Source organism: Heterodontus francisci, chromosome 38 (genome assembly GCF_036365525.1).
Source record: "Heterodontus francisci isolate sHetFra1 chromosome 38, sHetFra1.hap1, whole genome shotgun sequence".
NCBI lineage: Eukaryota > Metazoa > Chordata > Chondrichthyes > Heterodontiformes > Heterodontidae > Heterodontus > Heterodontus francisci.
The window spans coordinates 22,308,762-22,334,898 of NC_090408.1; the positions used below are offsets into that span (position 1 = coordinate 22,308,762).

Consider the following 26,137-nt stretch of genomic DNA (forward strand, 5'->3'; position numbering starts at 1 on the left):
CGATCCAGATCCTCTATCTAAACATGTCGCCTAAAAGAACAAAGAAAATTACAGCACAGGAACAGGCCCTTCGGCACTGTCTTTCTCTAGTTCCACTTCTCCAGAGGTCACAACAATTTTTTTTCAATGTTTACCCAGTTACTGATACAGTCAATGGTATACTCTACTCTTTATCCCAGAATAAAATTCACCAACCAGGTTTCTTTAACAAACAGCAAAGTTATCAGTTTATTTTAAAAACAAGACTTATCCAGTAAAATGCAAAGCATTAACAGTTTGAAATATGAACATAAATAGATATCCCCTTCTAGATACCCAACACACACACACCCACACAGACAGATGTTAGATTTTTTTTAAAACGAAACTTTCTCTGAAGAGGTCTTATACAATAAAAAAAATACTTTTAGCCAAATACTTGTTAAGTCTTGAAGGAAACAGAGACGAAATGGAAGGCTATTGGTTGTCCTTGGTCTGGCATCCAGGTACACTGAGACGGGTCACTGGAATCTTTTCTGGAGCAGTTCTTTTCAGGCAGAAAGAATTAATCTGGCAGACTTTCCAGGACTTTCTCAGGAGAAATGCAGCATCACAGGTTTTCCACGGTTTCTCAAAGAGGTGGAGAAAGATGAGTTGGATGCTTCTCTCTTGGCAGGCTGATCTCCAACTGCCTTCAAAACAGTCCACACCCCCAACAGCAAGTCAAAACCTCCTGACCACCATAAATCTTGACATGTCACTTCTCGGTAAACAACTCCCCTGGCCACCAAGATTCCAGTTGTTTATTTAGCTTAAGGCATGTGACATCCAGTAAGATTGTCTTTAAACAAAGCTCAATTGTCTTCCTAGTGACCCTTGTAAAAAAAAAACATCCATAGAATCTTTTCAGTTTTCCAAATGAACCAACGTCCATAATCGTTAACACAAGTCCTCAAAACATTTTAAGAATGGAGCACCTTCATAACCAACCATCTTAGTTTATCCATTCAAAAAGACCATTGCTACTTCCAATTGGTTCAGAAACAATTCCAAGTTTTTCATACTCAATCCAGAAGATCACTCCATGTAATGTTTGGTGTGCAAGAAAAACAACTTCCTGGCATCAGCTTTAAATTTGCCTTCAATTAGTTTTGAATGTTATCTTGTATTATTGTTGCAATTTAATTGCAACTAGTTTTTTGGATTTATCTTTTCCACACTGTTTACTATAGTGTGGAACTCTAAAACGTCATTTCTTCTTGAATCTCATTTTAAGGCTGAAAGGTCTAGTTCTCCAGTCTTTGATTATAACTCAGACCTAAAACAGTAGGGACCAGCCTCACAGCTCTTCCCCGAACTGCCTCCAATGCTTGAATATCTATTGTGTCTCAATGACCAAAAGGGGATGCAGTACTTCAAAAAGTCAGTGCACTACAAAACACCTGTGAGTAACCAACTAATAGGAGATACTGTTCTGGATAAATTGTTGTTATGACGTGTTTTAATTCTGTTCTGAATTGCACCAAACATTGCTAGAACTTATTTTCTGCTCTGAGCAAGAAAGGTAAGCCAGATGGCTCCTAACGTTGCATTCATACTTATTTCTTGGTAGTTTCCATCTTTTGTTCTACTTGTGATTGTTTTTTTTTTATTCCTTCATGAGATGTGGGCATCGCTGGCTAGGCCAGCATTTATTGCCCATCCCTAATTGCCCTTGAGAAGGTCGTGGTGAACTGCCTTCTTGAACTGCTGCAGTTCATCATGTGGGATATGTACATCCATAGTGCTGTTAGGAAGGCAGTTCCAGGATTTTGACCCAGCGACAGTGAAGGAACGGCGATATAGTTCCAAGTCAGGATGGTGAGAGACTTGGAGGGGAACTTGCAGGTAGTGGTGTTCCCATGCATTTGCTGCCCTTGTCCTTCTAGTTGGTAGAGGTCGCGGGTTTGGAAGGTGCTGTCTAAGGAGTCTTGATGTGTTGCTGCAGTGCATGTTGTAGATGGTACACACTGCTGCCACTGTGCGTCAGTGGTGAAGGGAGTGAATGTTTGTAGATGGTGTGCCAATCAAGCAGGCTGCTTTGTCCTGGATGGTGTTGAGCTTCTTGAGTGTTGTTGGAGCTGCACCCATCCAGGCAAATGGAGAGTATTCCATCACAATCCTGACTTGTGCCTTGTAGATGGTGGACAGGCTTTGGGGAGTCAGGAACTGAGTTACTCGCCCCAGGATTCCTAGCCTCTGACTTGCTCTTATAGCCACAGTATTTATATGGCTACTCCAGTTCAGTTTTTGGTCAATGTTAACCCCCAGGATGTTGATAGTGGGGGATTCAGCAATGGTAATGCCATTGAATGTCAAGGGGAGATGGTTAGATTCTCTCTTGCTGGAGATGGTTATTGCCTCGCACTTGTGTGGCACGAATGTGACTTGCCACTTATCAGTCCAAGCCTGGATATTGTCCAGGTCTTGCTGTATTTCTACACACACTGCTTCAGTATCTGAGGCGTTGTGAATGGTGCTGAACATTGTGCAATCATCAGCGAACATCCCCACTTCTGACCTTCTGATTGAAGGAAGGTCATTGATAAAGCAGCTGAAGACGGTTGGGCCTAGGACACTACCCTGAGGAACTCCTGCAGTGATGTCCTGGAGCTCAGATGATTGCCCTCCAACAACTACAACCATTTTCCTTTGCACTAGATGCGACTCCAACCAGAAGATAGTTTTCCCCGATTCCCATTGACTTCAGTTTTGCTCGGGCTCCTTGATGCAAAGGTTTCAGATTGGAAGCTGGGCAGCAGCAAAAGGGTAAAAATCTGCCATTGCCACTCTTAACAGGGCACCAATGAAAAAGGCAAGACAATTCTATAAAGCTCTGTTCCAAATGGAATCACCCACTGCCAGAATTCTTCCTCCACATACCGAAGGTAGACACTCTCAAGACCTTCCAGCCAATCCAATCACCCCAAATCATAAAATGGGCAATGTCTGCAGATAAGGAGGGAAGCAGTGGGGTTGGTGACAGAGGAGCATGTCATCTGCAGAAAATGATAATCTGTGCTTTACTCCTCTTAGCTGCACTCCAGGATACAAGGGTTCAACAGTCTAAGAGCGAAGAGAAGGGAGAATTGGGGATGAGGACATCCTTAGCTGATTCCTCACTAGGACAGGATTATGGGGAAGGTGGGAAGAGATTAAGCTACTGGCACTCACCAAGGATGAAGATTAACAGTAAAGAATTTGATTCATCATCAGAATACATAATTAAAGGTCATTAATTTGTGTAGGAAGCTTCATTCTACCCAGTTGAAATCCTTTTCTTCATTTAGGAAGAATATCACTGATTCTGGTTGTATTTTCAAGGTGATGCACTATAATGATGGAAAAGCCTGGGAACCAGAGGATTTGTTCTGTCCACAACTCTAACAACTATTTTATGCATCACTGTTAAAGAGGCAATAAAGTATTGTAGAACCAACAGGGACTGGGACCACTACCCTTTCCTTATTTTGGTGGTGACTTGTGGAAGGTTGAACATGGAGATATACTCAAGAAAATCATGCTTAATATGAAAACAACTATACATGCCTTTTAAAAAAAAAAACCTTCCTTTTTCAATTATTCTGAAGATAGAAGTGTAAAAACATGGAATTTCAGCTGTAATTCTAATCATAAACTAGCCATCACTTTAAATCTTGATTACTGCCACAATATCCAGCTCAAAATACACAAACTGCCGCAGACATGAATGGACAAAACATTCTTCCCGTGCAGATATATTTGCTTTGCAAAATTCATTGGGAAAAATGCCATGGGAATTTTCGTGTCCACCTAAAAGAATAGATGGTGCCTTCATTTAGTATTTAATAGGATAAACTGCACCTCTGACAGTGCTACTCTGGAAAGTCTATAAGCAAAACATTACTTCTTGTGCAAAATGATGCACTTGATATTAAGGAGACTTTGTCAAAAAATTATTCAGGCAAATGTTTATTAAGTTTAAAAACCTTCAGGTTGGGTCACTTTCAAATAAAGGCCATTAATTTGTGGAGGAAGTTTCATTCTGCCCAGCTGAAAGCCTTTTCTTCATTCAGGAAGAATATCACTGTATCTGGTTGTACTTTCAAGGTGATGCACCATAATGATGGAAGGTGAGGTGAGAGTGACTGCCCTTGACATCAAGGCAGCATTTGACCGAGTATGGCATCAATGAACCCTAACAAAACTGGAATCAGGGCATAATCTCTCCATTGGTTGGAGTCATACCTAGCACAAAAGAAGATGGCTGTGATTGTTGATCAGTCATCTCAGTCCCAAGACATCACTGCAGGAGTTCCTCAGTGTCCTAGGCCTAATTATCTTCAGCTGCTTCATCAATGACCTTCCCTCCATTATAAAAGGTCAGAAGTGGGGATGTTCAGCAGCATTCACAACTCTTCAAAATACTGAAGCAGGCCACATCCATATGCAGCAACACCTGGACCATATCAAGACTTGGGCTGATAAGTGGCAAGTTACATACGCCCCACACAAATGCCAGGCAATGACCATCTCAAACAAGACAGATTCTAACCATCCACCCTTGATGTTCAATGGCATTACCATCACTGAATCCCCCACTAACATCACCCTGGGGGTCACCATTGACCATAAATTGAACTGCACCAGCCAAATAATTGCTGTGGCTGCAAGAACAGGTCAGAGGCTGGGAATTCTGCAGCAATAATTCACCTCCTAGCTCCCCAATGCCTGTCCATCATCTACACGGCAGGAGTGTGATGGACCATTTTCCACTTGCCTGGATGAATGCAGCTCCAACAACACTCAAGAAGCTTGACACCATCCAGGGCAAAACAGCCCACTTGATTGGCACCCTATCCACCACCTTCAACATTTACTCCCTTCACCACAGACATACAATGGCAGCAATATGTGCCATCTACAAGATGCACTGCAGAAACTCACCAAGGCTCCTTTGACAACACCTTCCAAACCCGTGAACCCTACTGCCTAGAAGGGCAAGGGCAGCAGATGCATGGGGACACCATCACCTGCAAGTTCCTCTCCAAGCCACACACCATCCTGTCTTGGAACTATATCGCCATTCCTTCACGGTCGCTGGGTCAAAATCCTGGAACTCCCTTCCTAACAGCACTGTGGGTGTACCTACACCCCAAGGACTGCAGCAGTTCAAGAAGGCAGCTCATCACCAGTTTCTCATGGGTAATTAGGAAAGGGCAATAAATACTATCCTAGCCAGCGACGCCCACATCCTCCGAACAAATAAAACAAAAAGTCAGCATGCAGAAAACCTGGGCCAATTTTCCAAGTTCATTATGCTGACAGGGAACCTCAGTGCTAACCATAAAGAATCAGGAAACCACAGGTTTTCCATCCATTTTAGATGAAAAAGTTGAGGACAGCATACATACAACTTCCTGATATTCACTTTCCAAATCATTTGGCTCAACAGCTTCCAACATTCCATTCACAAATCCTCAGAACTGATTGATCTTTCTTACAAATAAATTGCTCGATCAGTTTCCAATGTTGAGGTTTTATTTTGAGAGGTCTGAAGGAAATGTCGGCAGGATTTTATTTGGTTTCTAACATTGCAACAATGTACTTGTGTCATATTGCACAATGCAAATTCATTGTGCCATGATGCAAATCTGGTTATTTAGAGTCACAGTGCACCTTTTTGTGGTGCAATGATGAGGAAGTGAAATCCTCTTTCGTGTAGCACTTGAAGTACTCAGAATGGTAGAATCGGCAGTTTAGTGATACTTTCCTGTCAACCAGATAAACCTGAACATCGAGGGCCGAAGGGCCTGTACTGCGCTGTAATATTCTAATTCAAAGGCAAAAACACATTGTGTCCTTATCCTCCATACTGATGATGCTGTGCTAGTCACTCACACGGAAACTCAACTACAAAAGACTCATGGAGTATCTCTCCCATGCCTATAAGCGTAAAGAAAACCATGGTCACAGACAAGGTGTTGCATGCCGCCGCCACCCGCACCAACATCACGCACCAACATCACGCCTCCCTCCCCCGCCCCCGATCAAACTAAAACACTCCCCTACTGGAAGTGGTTAGAAAATTCAGCTGCCTTGCATCCACGGTGAGAGACACAGACAGAGACAGAGAGAACTCCATGGATGCAGAGAGAAAATCGCTACCACCTTTGGCCGACTCACAAAATGTGCATGGGATAACACCAAGTTGACCCTTAGGACCAAGCTGAAATGAGAACAGAAAGAGCTGGAAATACTCAGCAGGTCAGGCAGCATCTGTGGAGAGAGAAGCAGAGTTAACGTTTCAGGTAAAAAGTTAATAAAAGCAAAAAAACTGCAGATGCTGGAAATCAGAAATAAACACAAGAAATGCTGGAAATATTCAGCGGGTCTGGCAGCATCTGTGGAGAGAGAAACAGAGTTAGTGTTTCAGGTCAGTGACCCTTCATCAGAACTGACAAATATTAGAAATGTAAAAGGTTTTAAGCAAGTAAAGCGGGGGTGGGGCAAGAGATAACAAAAGAGGTGTTGATAGGACAAGGTTACCGAGAATAACTGACCAGAAGGTCATGGAGCAAAGGCAAATGGTATGGTGAAAGACAAAGCATTAGTACAGAGGGTGTCAATTGATAGTAAAATGAACAGCCCTGGCCCCAAGCACAAACATGAAAAAAAAAGTGGGTAGGTATAGTAGAAACAAGCTAAACAAAATAAAATAAAATAAACACATAAAAAATAAAAAACGAACAACTAAAAAGGGGGGCCCGTCATGCTCTGAAATTATTGAACTCAATATTCAGTTCAGCAGGCTGTAGTGTGCCTAATCAGTAAATGAGGTTCTGTTCCTCGAGCTTGCATTGATGTTCACTGGAACACTGCAGCAATTCCAGGACATGAGAACGGGGTGGGGGCGGGTGTTGAAATGGTGAGCAACCGGAAGCTCAGGGTCATGCTTATGGACTGAGCAGAGGTGTTGCGCAAAGCGGTCACCCAATCTGCTTTTGGTCTCCCCAATGTAGAGGAGACCACATTGTGAGCAGCGAATACAGTATGCTAAATTGAAAGAAGTACCAAGTAAATTACTGTTTCACCTGAAAGGAGTGTTTGGGACCTTGGATAGTGAGGAGAGAGAGAGGAGGTAAATGAGCAGGTATTACACCTCCTGCAATTGCAGAGGAAGGTGCCGTGGGAAGAGAACGAGGTGGTGGGGGTAATGGAGGAGTGGACGAGGGTGTCACTGAGGGAACGATCCCTTCGGAAAACAGGTAGAAGTTAACTCTGCTTCTCTCTCCACATATGCTGCCTGACCTGCTGAGTATTTCCAGCACTTTCTGTTCTCATTTCAGAGTTCCAGCTTCCACAGTATTTTGCTCTTATCTTAGGACCAAGCTGATGGTTTATAAGGCCTGTGTTCCTCAGTACCTGTGAAACATGGGCGACATACACCTATCAGAAAAAGCTCAATAATTTCCATCTTTGCTGTCTGCGACGCATTATGCCTATATCCTGGCAGGACTAAATCACAAATACAGAAGTCCTCTCAAAAGCAGAGCTCCCAAGTGCATTGGCACTAATTAAACAGAGGGGGATTTGGTGGATCAGACACGTCCACAGGATAGAAGACAGTGGCACACCCAAAGACCTTCTGTATGGTGAGGTAGCCGGGGTGCCCAAAGCTCTGCTTCAAGAATGCTTGCAAGCGTGACATGAAGGCCCTAAATGTCAACTATTGCACCTGGGAGTCATGAGCTGGTGAAAGGAGGAAATGGTGACACATCCTGTGGACTAGTGTGCACTACCACAACGACCAGTTGCTACAACAGCTTAGCAACAGGGGCCTTGGGAATGATGTCCTGTCCATTCACAGTGTCACTTAACAGCTTCACATGCAGCACTTGTGGCAGAACCTGCCTCTCAAAATTGGCCTTTACAGCCATCAGCAAGGGTGCACCCAGAGAAGACACCCCACCTAAATGGATTGCTTGCTGCGTATCTATCATCTTTCTTAGATGAAGGAGGCCAACCAACCAACTGATGCAAGTCAATACTACTCCCTCTATTCCTTCCACAAGTTTTTCCATATGCTTTTTTCCCCCCCCCCAGACCTTCCCTGGCAACTATTGTTAGCTGTGGAGGCTGCAAAGCCAACATCCATTAAAAGCAACCTAGAAATACTGGCTATAGCCAGTCACAGGAAATGTCTTTCTGCAAAACCTGAACTCACAAATACCAATCTGATATCACTACATACAATTTGACGAGCCTTGCGAAGTAGAATTTAAAGAATCAGAACACATGCCCATAGGCTGAAATAGATGCATACTGATCGTTTAGAAGAGCTGTAAGTAAGAGAAAACAGCACAAACTGCCAAAAATGGAAGAACAACAGATGACCACAGGTTAATTTACAGATAAGAACAATAAATTTTCTAAAAGGTTTTTTGGTAATGAAAAAGTTTGGCTTTGCTTTTCGTCTCCAGTTGTTGGAATAGAGACTGATTCGCTGGCTCCCGCTATAATTTTTGGAACCTGCCAACAGAAGCGACAGTGGATGTGCAATGCATCCGCCCATACAGGGTAACCACATAATATCGCATAAATGGCTGAAATAATTCATCTGACATATTTTTGCCATGTGCACCATTGCAACGCTGGGTGCAAGAAATGCAGGGTAATTTATTTACTGCATACTCTATTGTAGTTTCCAAATAAAATTTTGACATTATTCCAACCCTGGGAAGATGCCAGCCATGGTGCATTGCAGCACACAATCAAAGCGTGCCACAGCCAGCTATTCTCAAACAGCTTCCGGGTCCACCTTAAATACTGGAAAATCAGCTAAGCACACCACTTTGATGCATGCAATTCCTGCCCCAAACTAAGATGCCACCAGGAAAATCCTAGCTCTATTACAAATCAGGTGCAGCTATGACTAAGTGAAAAGTTCCAAAACAGATCCCCCCAGCATCATAACAAGAGGCCACGCCAACAGGCATCAGGGAGAAATTTTTAAAAATCCTCCAAGCTTCTTGTATTTTAAACATTATTTTGTCTGAATAACTGGGCTGACTTGAACGCTTGAATTTTTTATAAATATAAATCAATCTCTCTCTCTTTCTCTTCACCCTGCCACCTCCACCCACTTAGCCCTAAATCTTACTGAACCATGTCAAGCAAAGTGTCAATTAATTTTTGTATGAATGAAGAGCTTACAATTTGTTAATATGCAAGATCAAGGTTTTATCCAAGCCACAGAGCTATTAATATAACCCCAATCTAATTTTATTCAAACAGTGTTCATATTTTTGTTAGACTGACACTAATGGTTGGCCTATACTTCAATCATACAATTCCAGAGAATGAACATAGGAACAGGAATAGGCCATTTAGCCCCACGAGCCTGCTCCGCCAATGAGGTCATGACTGATCTGCGACCTAACTCCATATACACTGCAGGCACTACATATACGCTACCTCCACTGTACATTCTCAGCAATGATCAATGACATTCCTCAGTTACTCACCTCCTCTTCACCTCCCACTTCTTGTGCCATTTGCTCTGCACATACATGTGTTGCCTCTTCCATCCTCTTTCTTGCTCCCTCACCCAACACCATAGTCCATAAGATAGCCTCACTATAAGCACACTTTGTTTACTTCAGGGAATGTTAGCGAGAGATGTACATGATAACAGAATCACCAAACAAAAACTATATTTCTTCTTTTCCTCACTTTCTTCCACTATTTCTTTCTCCTGAAATGAAAACAATATTAATGTATGTTTTCCTATCTCTTCAGTAGCTCGTTATACCACATAAAGGCTACTATGACGCCACTTTCAATATGCTTTTTTCTACTTTACATCCATCACCAAGGCTATTGGTTTCAAGGAAAGAGACAGAAACCATGGTGCTTCATCACCAAAACACAGGTAAAAAATCTTATGATCCATGTAATAAAGTGAATCTGAATTATTCAATCACTGTAAAGCAGTGTTACTGTCCAAATAGTTGAACATCTCCACAGCAGTTTTAAACTTATTAAATCCTTAACACTCTTCCATAATTTTTAAACACTTGGTCTGCTTGAACGCACATTTCACTTTAGTTAGTGTATCTTCCTTTCCATTCAATTTAGACTAAAAATGTGATCTTGTATGGGAATGACTGAGGGATTTCATTTCAACGGATACCCTGAAGATGTGGTTAGTTTGTAGAGTGCTTAATGCAATGCTGATTACTATTTAGAAAGCTTTTAAGCTGAGCATTTTCCCATGCGCCTCTCTCTGACAGGGATTTAGTTATTTCGGATAGCTGAAATATAAAAAGGTAAACTTGCTACCATAGATAAGAGCAACTACCACAACAGGACATACATAGGACATATATCTCAAATTCATTCATGAAATGCTGTACCAAAGAACTTTAATATTCTTCAATCTTGTCCTAATTAGCATTCATTAGAAAAACTATTTTTTTAAAGAAATTATATTGTCCCCAATTTGAGCTGTCCTGCTGCTATGTTTTGTTCTGTTTATTCCTAGTTGCTAGTGGAATTCCCAAACCTGATCCAATCCTTGAACTGTAGCTGCAGCTGTTTATTTTGATTCTACTATAATCTCTTTACTCCTTTACAGCATATCTCTTTGTAATACATTAAAAGCCCTGCATGCAGCACACAGTTCCTGTATTACGCTTACTGCATGTAACACTTTGACCAGCACACTTGGATGGCATACATATTGTGATAAAACTATATACAGCTTATGTGGAGAGACACAGGAGTAATGAACATTGGACCCAAGCAGCTGAAGGCATAGCCACCAATGATGGACTAAGGAGATTGGGCAGTGCGATGTACAAGATGCCAAAGCCAGAAAAAGAGTTGAAGGGATGCTGTGGTTATGGATACGGAGGGGGCAAAGACATGGAGTGATCAAAAGACCAGGATAAGAATTTTCAAGTTTGCAGCATTAGGGGTCAGAGAGTCAATGTAGCTCTTCAAAGCTTAGTACTGATGATGGTCAAAATAGACTTGTGATAGGATATAGATGCCAGACTTATGAATGAGCTGAATTTTACAGAGGGTGAAAGAAGGGTGGAGAGCACTGGATTAGAAACAACCAGCAGTAATAAATGCACAAATGAGGCTTTCAGTCGCAAATGGGTTGGGGTGGGGCAGAAGAGGCAGAGGTTACAGAGGTGAAAATAAGCAGCCTTGTGACGCAGAGACTATGAAGTCAGCATGAGGCGGAACAGAATATTTAAGTTTAACCAAATATCTCCAGAGTGCAGTTGGTCTGAACCTTCAGTTTGCATTTCCGCACCCCTCCACTCAGCTGAGTTCACTTCTGTGTTTATTATTACACAAACATTTGTTTGTATGGTGTTGTACATCATTAGAAAATGCTTGCTTAGAGAGACCTACATCTGTGTCAGGAGCCAGAATATTTAATACGGAGCATTTGTCTGGAGCTCGGGTTGTTGGTTTGGGCTTTGCTAACCACTTTATTCTGTACCTGGCTTGGTTTCTCCTGGCAGGCTACAGTCCACGTCAATCATATTAAGTCCCTCCTCTCATTTGGTTCCTGTAGACAGATTAAAGATCCTTTTCTTCTCAGTTTAGTTAACCTCTTCACACATTCAAGCTGGGGAATGAGGGTGCAGGTTTGCATACCACACCAGAATTTTTTTCCCCCCCAATTGTCTGCACAACTAACCATTTGCAGAGCATGCCAAGACTTTTACAAAGCTGCATCACCTCCCTTTCTTGAAAATATCAGAGTCACAGAGTGATACAGCTCTGAAACACTAAACCACCGAGTCTGTGCCGACCATCAACCACCCATTAACACTAATCCTACATTAATCCCATATTCCCCACCGCATCCCCACCTTCCCTCAATTCTTCTACCACCTAACTACACTAGGGGCAATTTATAATGGCCAATTTACCTATCAACCTGCAAGTCTTTGGCTGTGGGAGGAAACCGGAGCACCCGGCAGAAAACCATGCAGTCACAGGGAGAACTTGCAAACCCGGCACAGGCAGTACCCAGAACAGAACCCGGATCGCTGGAGCTGTGAGGCTGTGATGCTAACCACTGCGCCACTGTGCCGCCCTATGTCTTGAAACTTGCAAGGTAACTTAATTTTAAAAGAAAACAATCAAATTATATACACAAATTTTGGACTCTGAAGTGATATAATTACTACACAAAATGCCTCTTCACAGCAGTTATGTATACATTTACTGTTGTACTGACTGACTGACTCCTTCCACTCCCCCAGTCACTCTCTTCCATCATTCTGTAACACTATGTGATTTAGTCTTTACTCTGTGCAGGCACTCAAATCCTTGCTAAATAAGCAACTGAATATATCACATTGTCTACACCTCCTACACCACTTTACTGGACAAAGTAATTATTCAGCCACAGAGTGCCAATTCAGCTACAAAACCAGATTTTGGGGGGTACTGAAAGGCTCATGTCAGGTCTGGATGGACTGAATAAGACTGTTACGATTATCTACTCCCAACATCCCCCACCTTACACCCCCCTCACCCCAGCCCACCCAATTGTTTGTTGGCATATCATACATCCAGAAAGACTCAGCCCAATTACTTGCTTTCCTATCCCAAGTTCCTGCCCCACATGTCAGCATGCACAACCCAAATACTTTCTAGCTTATCTGTCCAGTTATTCAGTTTTCCCCCCCAAATGCTTTCCATCACCCACTTTATCCGACTAAGCCAAATGTTTATTGGTCCAGGACAATAATACACAACCTCATTAAATACACAAGAGCAAAAGGAAAAGACTCCAGATTTACCAGTGTTGTGTGTAAGTAATCCCCCTCATAGAAAAGAACTCAGTTGATGATCAAATAGTTATTGCCCAAAATAATGAAAAACTCAGTAACAGATAATGACATTTATTGTCATGTTTCTGTAAAGAAAACACTGACGATGTATATTAAAATTAGATGTTTTCTAAATATTCAATTATTATTTGCACTAGTCGATTTTCAGAATAACCCATTCAAAAATCTTTGATCACAGTGCTGGGCCACCTCAAATCCGATTAACTAAATCAACTGTATAAAAATCAAGCTCAAACACAAATCAACACAAAGCATTAAAACCAAATAATTGCAATAAAGGACTAAGACTTATATCTGTGCTATTTCACATTTTTGATCAACTTTGCAAACTCTGAATGCAAAAATGACTATTAGTAAAAACAATAATTTTATTGCTAGATTAACTCTTCCCACTTAGCAACACTGCTCCACATATTAAAGAAGCTCCCCCCAAGAATGTTTTACAGAGGAAAGCGAGGCTCCAGCGGACAGACAATAGATTTAGGAGGATAGAGCAAAACCACCATGTAGAGAGAGTTGTTTTTTTTTAAAAAAGGGGGGGATTCTGAAGGCAGGGAGGCGTAGCAAGGCTTTTTTGCAAGACAGTTCTATAGGGCAGGGGTATGGAGGCCACACCTATGAAGCGGGGGCAGAGACAAGCAGTAATCTAGAGTCAGGAAATTTAGGGTGCAGGCTGTGACCAGCCAGAGAAGATTCCCAAACAAAATGAGCAAGATAGAAGCAGAGAGAGGTCAAACTGAAGAGCATTAGAGATGTTAATCCTTGAGGTAAAGAAGCAACAGATGAGGATGTCACTAGAGGAAATAATGACATAGGGCTGTAACTGGGAAAACAATCTTGGCAACAGACTTGGCATGGCTTACCACCAACCCAGGTTTCACCTCACCACTCACAGAGCAACCAGGGGAGGCTGATGAAAGCAGTTATTTTTGGAATTAAATAAGTGGGTACCTGTGTAGGTGTCTCAGAAATTTGATTTGGACAGACAAGCATAGTGGTGGATTTTTGCATATTCTAAACACTGCTGACCAAAACAATGCCATTTTGATAAAAATCAATCTAAATAAATGCTACTAAAAATGATGAATTCTGTATGAAAATATATTGCTGAAGAACATGATGATACAGAAGGTAGTAGAGACCATTTAAAAATGTAGGCAAAAAGTTAGGGAAGAAATAGCCACATTCAGGTATCAACAAAAAAAAGCACTGAAAAAAATGACCGTGTTATAGCACTGCCGCAAGGTTCTTTTATTGTAATTCAGTACTTGTGCACCCAATAAGTATGTAGTCTCTTCAAGAAATAATTATTTGTCGATTTTCAACAGCCACAAATTTTAGTGAGAATAAAAAGCACAGACACCAAATATGGAAATTTTGCTATGCGACCTTTTTTTCAATGAATGCGCCGCTGAATGAAAGGAAAGTAATTTTAAATTTGCTTAATATCTCATGGGGTTATTTAGGCCACAAATCAATGAGGCAGTCAGCGATTGTTGTGTGGCAAATAAATGCTTAAGGAGCAAAATAATCTCAAAATGACAGTTCTTGGTGTGCTGGTCTTCTAAAGGAACATAGGAACCAAGGGAGCAGTTTTCTTGTGAATACTTTGCTCCTTAAGTATCATTTGCCACCAAAACAATTACTGCCTCATTGATTTGTGGCCTCAATACCCCCAATCAAGTATTAAGAAAATGTAAAATTACTTTCCTTTCATTTACCCGTCATCTGTTTGGCATGAAAACCGGGGAAATTTTATTTCAAGTTACACACCCATTTTAAAAAATGGTATGCAATGACTGCTGAACAGAAAAGATTAGTAAACTCTTCTGAAACCATCATTTATTGAGGTGATTTTAGTGCTTCATTGACAAATGCAAATTGCACTGAAACTTTCATTCCAACCCCACAGAGTGCATGGAGCACAGCTGATTAAAAAACCTTTGGCAAAGGAGGATTTAAGAAACTACGTGGCATCGTTGATGGGGCCATATATCAAATGTAATAAATTGCATTTCAATAGCCACACCTTCATTACTTGTATAGCAAAACCTGTTTATAACTATGGAAACAACCTGACACTTAGATGCAAATATGTATGAGATGAGCGTTGTATGTACATTATCTGCAATGCTATTCGCCTTTGAATTTCATCACAAAATGAGTCATAATTCGTTTACGCCATTGAGAGGATCTCAATACAGATCTTGAAGGAATCTGTGTTTTCACACCTCCCTCACAGGGACACTGGTCACTCATTCATCATTGCTGTGCAAGCTGGTTTGGGCTTTAGCCAGGTTTTATCTTCACTGTGCAGAATTTCAATTGCTTGAGCAAGCACAATTTTATTTACAACAATTGGGAGTCATCTTACATCACTATTTCCAATACCTCAGCACTCACTCCAATGTAACAATCCTCTGTGAATGTCAAGAAACATTGCCGTACGTCAACTTGTTTTAATGTGAACCAAAATGGAATATATTTCTAAAGAGAAAAGAAATTTACTTGGCCCAAGCACCGATCCATCAACGCTTTACATATCCCGAGGGTGGAATGTTAGGTGGATGGCAAAAACTTGCTCTCTAATTAAATATGGCTTTCTGAAGATGATGTTAATACCCATCTCGATTTTGTCACTTCACAAAAGTTGTTAAAATAACACTGGTTTTAGGAAGTCAGTTAACTGTCACCTATTCTGGTTGCTTCTCTAATTACAATAATGTGAAGTTGTTGCATTAATGTTTAAATTGAAACAGAGGTTACTGAAAATATATTAGTAGAATTGACTGGAATGCGTGTCGTGTTTACAAAATGATTTGCATTATCTAAAGAAACAATATTGGGATTTTACGAAACAATACAAGCTTGATAAGATTTTTTAAAATCTTGAAAGAGACTTCAAAAAAACTTTCAAAAACTGCTTTTTATTTAAACCTTTTGTTTTATTTTTAAAAAGCTGTTTGAAGTTTATGCAATGGTTAAAATTTGATTTGGAACTTCTAGCTAGCAGCTTTAAACTTGCATTTAAAAGACAAAAATAAAGACTTCAATGAATGTTGAGAAGCTCTTGTCTAGTCAATGCTTAGCTAGTCTGAACAATGCCAATTTTCTTAAGCAAACCAAATGGGAAACAAACAAATTTATAACAACCTCCTTTTTCCTCTCTCTCCCCTCAATTCTCCCCAGTATTCTGTACTTAAGTACATGTTTTATGCAGGTTTAATGAACATCATCTTGCTACTATTTCCGAATAACTGTCCTTCAGGCAGCGTACAAGGCAGTAAACAAGGGTTCAACACCACCGTGAAAAACTGGAAGTGACAGTTCATACCATTATTTCATTACATATTGTCAGAACACACCAAGAAAAATGGTTTCTATAGTGTTCAGTTATCCTGTTACATTTATATTTACATCATTTTTAAAGTCATGATAGATTTTGATAACTTGTAAATCAAGACCTAAAAAGCAGATAATCAGATCACACATTAACAACTTCTCCTGTTTCTAGAGCTTAGAAATACACAGAGTATATACCTTTTTAAACTTTATTCCAAATCTGAAAAGTCAGAGCAGCAGTTACAGTACCACGGGTCTAATACTAATATAGTGCAACTTTGGTATTACCACTGATACAAATTCATGTACAGCCTAGGGACAATGTAGTAGGAAATAAAGTACAGCCATCAAACCTCAAAAGGAAAGTACATTTCTATTGCCAACATATAACCCAAACTAGTGGTTAAATAATGGCTCCTGTACAGTTGTATATTTCCCAACATTAGCATTATTTTAAAAATCCCAATACAAGCCATTCACCAGGTTCACAGTTTTTTTTTTTAAAGCATTTTAATCAATATATACGAGCCTGAAAAAAAATGATATATTTTACCTACACGAACATAATCAGAAGCAAATCCGAAATAGATCTGAAACCACAGATCCTCCCAGTCACGCGGGTATGGAAAGCTCTACGATGGTCTCACTGAAACCAACTGTTTGTAGTCGATCACGCAGGCTGACTAAGTCACCAAACGCCTCTGGCCCAGTGGACACCTCACTCCTGTCTGAAAAGTGGTGGCAGCTGAAGAAAGAGATATTGATGGCTCACTAGTGGTTGAACAGCTGAGAAACCATTGCTGTCTTCTTCTATTTCACCTGCATCAGCAAAGTCACAGCTTGTAAAAACCCACATGGTTAGGTCTTTCAGGAGAACTGTTCACTCAAAGTACACGGCAACTTTTTCTCTGCTCTTTAATAATCCCTAAACTCACAGTTCAGAACTTTTGATTAGTGTTGTCAGGTGATCTAAAAATTCAAATAAAGGAAACTAAAACTACAGCACTCAGTATGTGGAAATACAATTACACAATTCATTAGATAGGAGAAACCAGCTTTTCCAACTGCAGAATTTTTTTAATTACAGGATCTACACGAGTATATTGTACAGTTACATTGTAATTGAGGGTTTTAAGCCATTGAGTCAACGAACAACAAAGGTGGGAGTAGCCTCTTTATTGCTGAACTGCAGGCAAAACAGGGGTGTATATTCACCACATCATATACTTCCACAGACTCATGATTTACGACTGTATCTAAATGATTCTCCCAGGCCCACAAAAGCAGAGATTATTTTTAAAAAGGCACCAGACCAAGCGAGTTGTATTCCTAGCTCTATTTATCATCAAATCATACATTAAATTGAAATTATTTTAACTTGATCACTAGGCTATTTAAATAATTCTATGACACAACAAATCTAATTGAAAACTACTGTGGGTAAAACTACCATGTGTAATAATGCTGTCACATCTTTTAAGAGTAAAAATGAAGATTCCTAAAGCTCTTTGTGCTGCCCAAGAATGTGCATGGGATCACTGGGGTTTATTGAGCAAAGTGGTAATCAATGAGCATTATTAAGCCTCATCAGCAAGCTCTTGAATAAAAGCATGAATTAGATTGCTCTCCATGACAGTAGGCATGATGACCTACCATTGATGACTGGGCATTGAAAGCCCAAACATATTCGCTAAATTTCATGAGCATATTCAAACAAAAACTCCATAAAAGATAAACGCTTCAGTATTTCTGTGAAGTTTCCAGAATAGCATATTATAAAAGTGATAGCACAAAGCAAGAAAAAAAACATACCAGATGGCTATGAAATGTAAACACTTTCAAAGAAGCATGGGAGCAAATATTAAATACATGTTTACTGTGAATAATTGCATACACAACAAAAACAGCAAAAAAAAACTTGCATTCCATGGTAAAGATTTCTCCTGTGCATTAATTAGTGAAATTGCATACAAATTTAAAGAAGGTTATGATTTTATTAGTAAGTTTAACCTCAGTGGTGGAGAAGCTTCGAGTAATTATTAATTTTGTTCCAAATTAATAATCATTTGGACAAATGTGGGTTAATGAAGGAAAGCCAGCTGGGATTTGTTAAGGGAAAATCCCATTTAACTAACTTGCTTGAGTTTTGTGATGGGGCTAACAGAGAGGGTTGATGAGGGTAATGCTGTTGATATGGTGTACATGGACTTCCAAAAGGCTTTTGATAAAGTGCCACATAACAGGCTTGTCAGCAATGTTAGAGCCCATGGAATAAAAAGGGACAGTAGCAACATGGACACGAAATTGGCTGTGTGACAGGAAAAAGAAAGTCGTGGTCAACGGATGTTTTTTTTGGATTGGAGAAAGATTTCTAGTGGAGTTCCCCAGGAGTCAGTGTTAGGACCCCTGCTTGTCCTGATATAAATTAATGACCTAGATCTTGGTGGGGAAAGTCTTTGCTCGAGTCGCTCTGAACAGGCTTCAGAAGCTGGCCGAGCGCGTCTACCCTGAGGCACAGTGTGGCTTTCGTGCAGAGAGATCGACTATTGACATGCTGTTCTCCCTTCGTCAGATACAGGAGAAATGCCGTGAACAACAGATGCCCCTCTACATTGCTTTCATTGATCTCACCAAAGCCTTTGACCTCGTCAGCAGACGTGGTCTCTTCAGACTACTAGAAAAGATCGGATGTCCACCAAAGCTACTAAGTATCATCACCTCATTCCATGACAATATGAAAGGCACAATTCAACATGGTGGCTCCTCATCAGAGCCCTTTCCTATCCTGAGTGGTGTGAAACAGGGCTGTGTTCTCGCACCCACACTTTTTGGGATTTTCTTCTCCCTGCTGCTTTCACATGCGTTCAAATCCTCTGAAGAAGGAATTTTCCTCCACACAAGATCAGGGGGCAGGTTGTTCAACCTTGCCCGTCTAAGAGCGAAGTCCAAAGTACGGAAAGTCCTCATCAGAGAACTCCTCTTTGCTGACGATGCTGCTTTAACATCTCACACTGAAGAATGCCTGCAGAGTCTCATCGACAGGTTTGCGTCTGCCTGCAATGAATTTGGCCTAACCATCAGCCTCAAGAAAACGAACATCATGGGGCAGGATGTCAGAAATGCTCCATCCATCAATATTGGCGACCACGCTCTGGAAGTGGTTCAAGAGTTCACCTACCTAGGCTCAACTATCACCAGTAACCTGTCTCTAGATGCAGAAATCAACAAGCGCATGGGTAAGGCTTCCACTGCTATGTTCAGACTGGCCAAGAGAGTGTGGGAAAATGGCGCACTGACACGGAACACAAAAGTCCGAGTGTATCAGGCCTGTGTCCTCAGTACCTTGCTCTACGGCAGCGAGGCCTGGACAACGTATGCCAGCCAAGAGCGACGTCTCAATTCATTCCATCTTCGCTGCCTTCGGAGAATACTTGGCATCAGGTGGCAGGACTATATCTCCAACACAGAAGTCCTTGAAGCGGCCAACATCCCCAGCTTATACACACTACTGAGTCAGCGGCGCTTGAGATGGCTTGGCCATGTGAGCCGCATGGAAGATGGCAGGATCCCCAAAGACACATTGTACAGCGAGCTCGCCACTGGTATCAGACCCACCGGCCGTCCATGTCTCCGTTATAAAGACGTCTGCAAACGCGACATGAAATCGTGTGACATTGATCACAAGTCGTGGGAGTCAGTTGCCAGCATTCGCCAGAGCTGGCGGGCAGCCATAAAGACAGGGCTAAATTGTGGCGAGTCGAAGAGACTTAGTAGTTGGCAGGAAAAAAGACAGAGGCGCAAGGGGAGAGCCAACTGTGCAACAGCCCCAACAAACAAATTTCTCTGCAGCACCTGTGGAAGAGCCTGTCACTCCAGAATTGGCCTTTATAGCCACTCCAGGCGCTGCTTCACAAACCACTGACCACCTCCAGGCGCGTATCCATTGTCTCTCGAGATAAGGAGGCCCAAAAGAAGAAAGAGATCTTGGTGTACAGAGCACAATTTCAAATGTGCAGACAACACAAAACTTGACAGTATTGTGAACTGTGAGGAGGATAGTGTAGAACTTCAAAAGGGCATAGGTTGGTGGAATGGGCAGACAAGGGCAGATGAAATTGAATGCAGAGAAGTATGAAGTGATTCAATATGGTAGAAACAACGTGGAGACACAGTATAAAAAAAATAAAGGGTACAATTCTAAAGAGGATGCAGGAGCAGAGGGACCTGGGTGTATATGTGCAGAAATCATTCAAGGTGGCAGGACAAGCTGACAGCACAGTTAATAAAGCATACAGCATCCTAGGCTTTATCAATAGGGGCACAGAGTACAAGAACAAGGAGGCTATGTTAAACTTGTATAAAACACTGGTTCGGCCTCAACTGGAGTATTGCATCCAGTTCTAGGTACCACACTTCAGGATGTGAAGGCATTAGAGAGGGTGCAGAAAAGAGATTTACGAGAATGGTGCCAGGGATGAGGAACTTCAGTTATGAAGACAGATTGGAGAAGTTGGGACGGTTTTCCTTAAAGAGAAGGTTGAGAGGAGATTTGACAGAGGTATTCAAAATCATGAAGGGTTTGGACAGTGTACATGGGGAGAAACTGTTCCCAGTTGTGTAAGGACCGAGAACCAGAGGACACAGATTTAACGTAATTGGCAAAAGAAGCAATTGCGGCACGAGGAAAAAGCTTTCTCGCACAGCGAAATGGTTAGGATCTGGAATGCACTGCCCGACAGTGTGACGGGAGCAGGTGCAATCAAGCATTCAAGCAGGAACTGGATTGTTATGTGAAAAGGAAGAATGTGCAGGATTACAGGAGAGTGGCACTAGGTGAACTGCTCCTTCAGAGAGCCAGCACAGACACGATGGCCGGAATAGTCTCCTGTCCGATAACCATTCTATGATACACCACAAGAAGGAAATCTTCTCCCACAGCAGTAATTGCAACTCCATTTGTTTATGAAGCATGGATGAGTGGGGGAAGAGAATAAATAGACCTGAGTAATTAGAACACTATAGAGAGAAATGAATTATCCAGGTTCCCCAGCTGAGCAGGTGGGAATCCATCTACCAATGTCAACTTCTGAGAGAAATGCCTCCACACTTCTCACCAGAATTTAAAGAGGATGGTGGAATTGTGGGCATGAACACAGGTACTACCATATCATGGTGATGTGCAACAGCACACCAACCTACTGGGCCAGGAATCAACTGCAAAATTACGTCACATTTTAGCTGCAATTTCCTTCAATCCACAGTCTGTAAAAGTGAATGTTAGTCAGAACCATTTAATCGTGATCGACATGAGGTTGTGTTCATCCCTTTGCTCTTTTATTTATTTTCTTCCATCTAGGTCAGTCAAGTCCAGTCCTCTTCTTTCTTCCCCTAACCCAAGATTCATACATTAATCCTCTGGGATAAGAAAAAAAAAATGCCAAAGCCCCCAGACCTTTCCATGAATGTTACATTCCCACTATTTGATTGGTATGTCAGCAGCTCCTTCTCTTCTTCAGCTAACCCAATGAGGATAGATCTTCTTTTAAATAAAGTCATCTGGAGTAGCCCAATTGTTGTCAAATGAAGTCTCCAAAGCTAGTTGTGAATTAAAACACTTCTGATCTAATCCTCAGTGTCAGTACTTTGGAACCCACATGATAACAAACACCATTAACATGGGTGTACAAAAAAGAATACTGATATGGCTTTTGCATCACCCTAAGAGAGCAAGAGAGCCTGTATTTTAAATAAAGAACAAGGTAAAATCCTATTGCTGGTTTAAAAAAATCATCTTCAACCGGAATTAACCATAACCCAGTTTTCAGGAACTTCTGATGACTACTTTCAACATTAGCAAGATTTAACCAGTTAAAAAAAAACATGAGATGCTCACAGAAGTTTAATTTGTTGGCCCCTAAACTGAAAACAGCTAGAGATTTTAAAAAAAAGTTAATTCCAATGTCAAACAACTATCAAAAGATAAGCAGAGTGAAAACAAGTACAACAACTTGCCTGCATTTGGCACCTCTAACACAGGAAACAAATTGCGCAGAAAATAATAGATTTAATGCCATTTTTAAGAAACTTGAAGTTTAGAAGACTGGGACAGTTTTGCCTGAAATAAATTTCTCAGGTATATTTCTCAAAGTTAGCTACATTAATATACATGCTGTAAAATGCAGTATAAAAATGACAACTTTATGCAGAGTTTTGATGCCCACAAAACATGGATGAGACTTACACAGGATTTTACTGAGAACTTAGGTTATGCACTGGATATTGGCAGTACTTTGAAAAACAGGTTTTGTAAAAAGAAATCCTAAATTATGAATGCTTCACAAAGGTTGGTGCAGCTTTCTGTACCAGTTCAGATGTCAATGCCAAGCAACATAACACTAAATTATTAACTTCCAAATAAATCATAATGAAGCATCTGTAAGTATTGGAAATGCTTACATAAAACATGTCATTCCACAGCCTCAGACATTAGCCATCACTGAAGGTATAAGGAGCAGGATACACGGCTGCCAATTGAGACCTAAAATTTGCATTCCGCAACCAAGCTCAACACAGCTCATTAGCTTTAGTTCAATTCGTGAGTAATAGAAAAATTCTATACCGCAATTTGCAGCTGTGTACTCTTAGAATATGATCAGTTGATGTATTTTATAAATACAGTACTTTACAGTAATATGGGAAATTGCACAAGGGACTTTCAGCTCTGCAGCTGTGCTGGGTCAATTCTGAAACTCATCTCAGTAAAAGATCTGGTGCCATAATAGGTAGGCAAATAAATCTAGTGTCATAGAGGCAGGAAAATAAATGGATTATATTTTGAGGTATGTCTAATAGCAGCATGCAGGGCTGTCACCTCTTACCTTTGACGGGAAGTCCAGTTTTTCATTGCATGTCTCTGAAATGAAAACTAGATGCCAAAAAGTGTAATTTTTTTCCAAAAAAAAAACTAATTTTTTCCCCTCAGTACATCTCTCACATCATGGAAAGGCATACTTGAGGTTTTCAATGAGCTTTCATCATTAGCAAAGAAAACATCCGAGCCCCTACCCAATCCCAACACTGGCTGGTTTTGGACTTGCCTAAAGTGGCGGCAACCTTTAACTATCTGAATCAAACATTTTGATTCAGGTGACAGACATCTGGGACTTAGTCACAACCAACTAATCCTACTTTTACACTACTTCACAAAACAGAAGGCACTTAGGAGTACACTACATGACTGTAACACACTTGGGGATTCCAAATATGTCACAAACCTCAACTGTAAAGATTAAAACAGAACAGTCAGGCTAATGGAAATGGTGTGGCCATTTTTGAATTGAAGGATAAACTGCCCCAGCTATCAAGTGAAATCCATTACTGGACGTACTCTTCATGAGAAGGAAGGTAACTTGGACAAAGCTTAAAATAATGAAAGCTCTCGTATAGCAAATGCTGGAGGATGCGCAGCCTGTAGTGTGACTGAATGTGGGTAAGGGATGGAGAATTGACATGTTGATGGGTTACAGTACATTCATTTGGGACACACTGCCTGGATTTTACTGCTGTTAAAATACACTTACTTTGATTTTCTATTTGGAGCTTGGTGCCTTCAATTAGAATTGATAATTTTTTTTAATTCATTCCCAGGATAAGAGTGTTGACGTAAAAGCCAGCATTTGTTGCCCATTCCTATTTGTGCTATTTAGAAGGGAGTTCTAGGTTTTTGACCCAGCAGCAGTGAAGGAATGGCGATATAGTTCCACGTCAGGATGGAGTGTGGCTCAGAGAGGAACTTGCAGGTGGTAGTGTTCCGACACGTCTGCAGCCCTTGCTCTTCTAGGTGGTAGAGTCCATGGGTTTGGAAGATGCCGTCAAAGGAACCTTGGCAAATTTTACTCCACAACAACACGATGCAACTGGAAAGGGAAAAGGGCTGTACTCTCATAAGACTGTCACTGGACTGGCTTTATAGTCGGTGCATACAAGTTAACAAAAAGAGAGTATTTTATTGAGAAACACATTATTATCGATTGTATACAAGAGGATAAATTCACCAGCAGGGTGCCACACTCAAAGGAAGCACAGGTCGTAGATCAGGCTACAACATCCCAGCAACAATCCTTCAATGTGTGCTCCCTTTGAGGACATTGGATCAGCACTCGAATCAGATAAGAAAATGCAAAGTTAAAATTAGACTTTCTTTAAGCAGCTTTAACTCAGTTTCAAGGATCTGAATCATATGTATTGGATTTTCATAATAAATGCAGATGTATAGAATATCATATTAGATGCTAGTCAATCTCCCATGGTATTATACATAGGTAGGCAAGACCAATTTCAATAATTTGCGTTACAGGGTCAGAGATAATGAAATCTATATTCATCCTTCCCTGTTTTGATTATCTATAGAGTATTGACAAGAGTCAGGGAAGATGGAAAGGGGTAGGAGCCATTGAGAGAGAAGAGTAGCAGAGAATGTGGGAATTGGAGATTGCAGGAGGGATTTTATTTTTATTTAGAGATACAGCACTGAAACAGGCCCTTCGGCCCACCGAGTCTGTGCCGACCAACAACCACCCATTTATACTAACCCTACAGTAATCCCATATTCCCTACCACCTACCTACACTAGGGGCAATTTATAATGGCCAATTTACCTATCACCTGCAAGTCTTTGGCTGTGGGAGGAAACTGGAGCACCCAGCGAAAGCCCACGTGGTCACAGGGAGAACTCGCAAGCTCCGCACAGGCAGTACTCAGAATTGAAACCGGGTCCCTGGAGCTGTGAGGCTGCGGTGCTAACCACTGCACCATTGTGCCACCCAATGGAGGAAGGAATTTCTGAGAAAGGGGGAATTCAGAGCAACAGGGGTAGGGAAGTTGGTACAGCGAGGAATTGACAAAGAAGAAATACAGCCAGTGGCAGGGGTTGTGAATAGGGAATGCAGTTGTGGAGGAGGGGGCGGGGAAGGTTAAAAAAAAAGGAAATAACAGGGTTGAAATCTTGCTCAAATGATGGGGTATATTGCAGGCAAAGATCTTGTTAAGCGTGTATGTTCTTTTTTTTTGGGGGGGGGGGTGGGGGGAGAAACACAGGGCCAATTATACAAGCGACTGCGCGTTTATTTAATGGCCATTGAATAATGTTAGGTCTGACCCTTCCGTAACCAACTGATCGCCTAATGTTATGCTTATTGCACCACCAGCAGATGCCATTCTAGTACAATCCTGAGGCCAGTCACATGGTCAATATATTACAGATGACTTGTGTTACAAAACATCAACATATTTCACAATCATAAACATGACCTGGACCCTGCAGATGGATTACACTTTCACCTGATAATTACCACAATTTCCAGCAGAGCAGAGTGGAAAGTTCCCAGACTTCAAGCACTCAGGTCTTACCAAGCGTCTGAAGCTGCAGTCATACTATCCTACATTTCTTGTGCACCCACGCCATCAGTTAACAGATTACAAAGAAATTCCATAATAATATCAAAGTACTTTTGAAATATTGTCATTAACCCCTGCCCCAAACACACAGCTTCACGGTGATAAATCATAACCAGGCAACCGAGAGAGTAGATGAGTTCAAGAAAACTCAACTTGGAAAGCAAAACGAAACTTTGAATTGTTAGCAATAGGGTGAAAATCGCCCCAATGTTAAACTTAATGAGAAAAAAAAATGCTCATAGTATGCACTCTGCTCCTTTTGTATGTTGCAGGTAACTAAAGTACACAAAAGATCCCCTTTGCAGTATTATGTGAAAGCATATACATCTTGAGAATATCTTGGTGGCGAATTGCAAAGGTAATAGAAGCAAAACTTAGACTGACTTCAAAGGTTCCAGAAAAGAAAATGCTACACTGATGACCTCTGGATGAAGATAATTGAGGGTGCAGAACAT

At 41.1% G+C, this 26,137-nt stretch overlaps 1 protein-coding gene across 15 annotated transcripts in view; it reads right to left on the reverse strand.

Annotated features, from left to right (window-relative positions):
• Positions 1 to 26,137, reverse strand: part of mef2aa (myocyte enhancer factor 2aa) — a 247,414-nt gene that overhangs the window by 208,704 nt on the left and 12,573 nt on the right. The window contains exon 1 of one of the 15 annotated variants that reach the window (XM_068017793.1): positions 22,683 to 22,748. The exons of 12 other annotated variants lie outside the window; for them this stretch is intronic. The gene's annotated coding sequence lies outside the window, so the exon portion shown is untranslated. Of the gene's footprint in view, positions 1 to 16,779; positions 17,139 to 22,682; positions 22,749 to 26,137 lie in introns of those variants that run through there. 2 more of the 15 variants (XM_068017792.1, XM_068017795.1) reach the window with 2 other exon arrangements.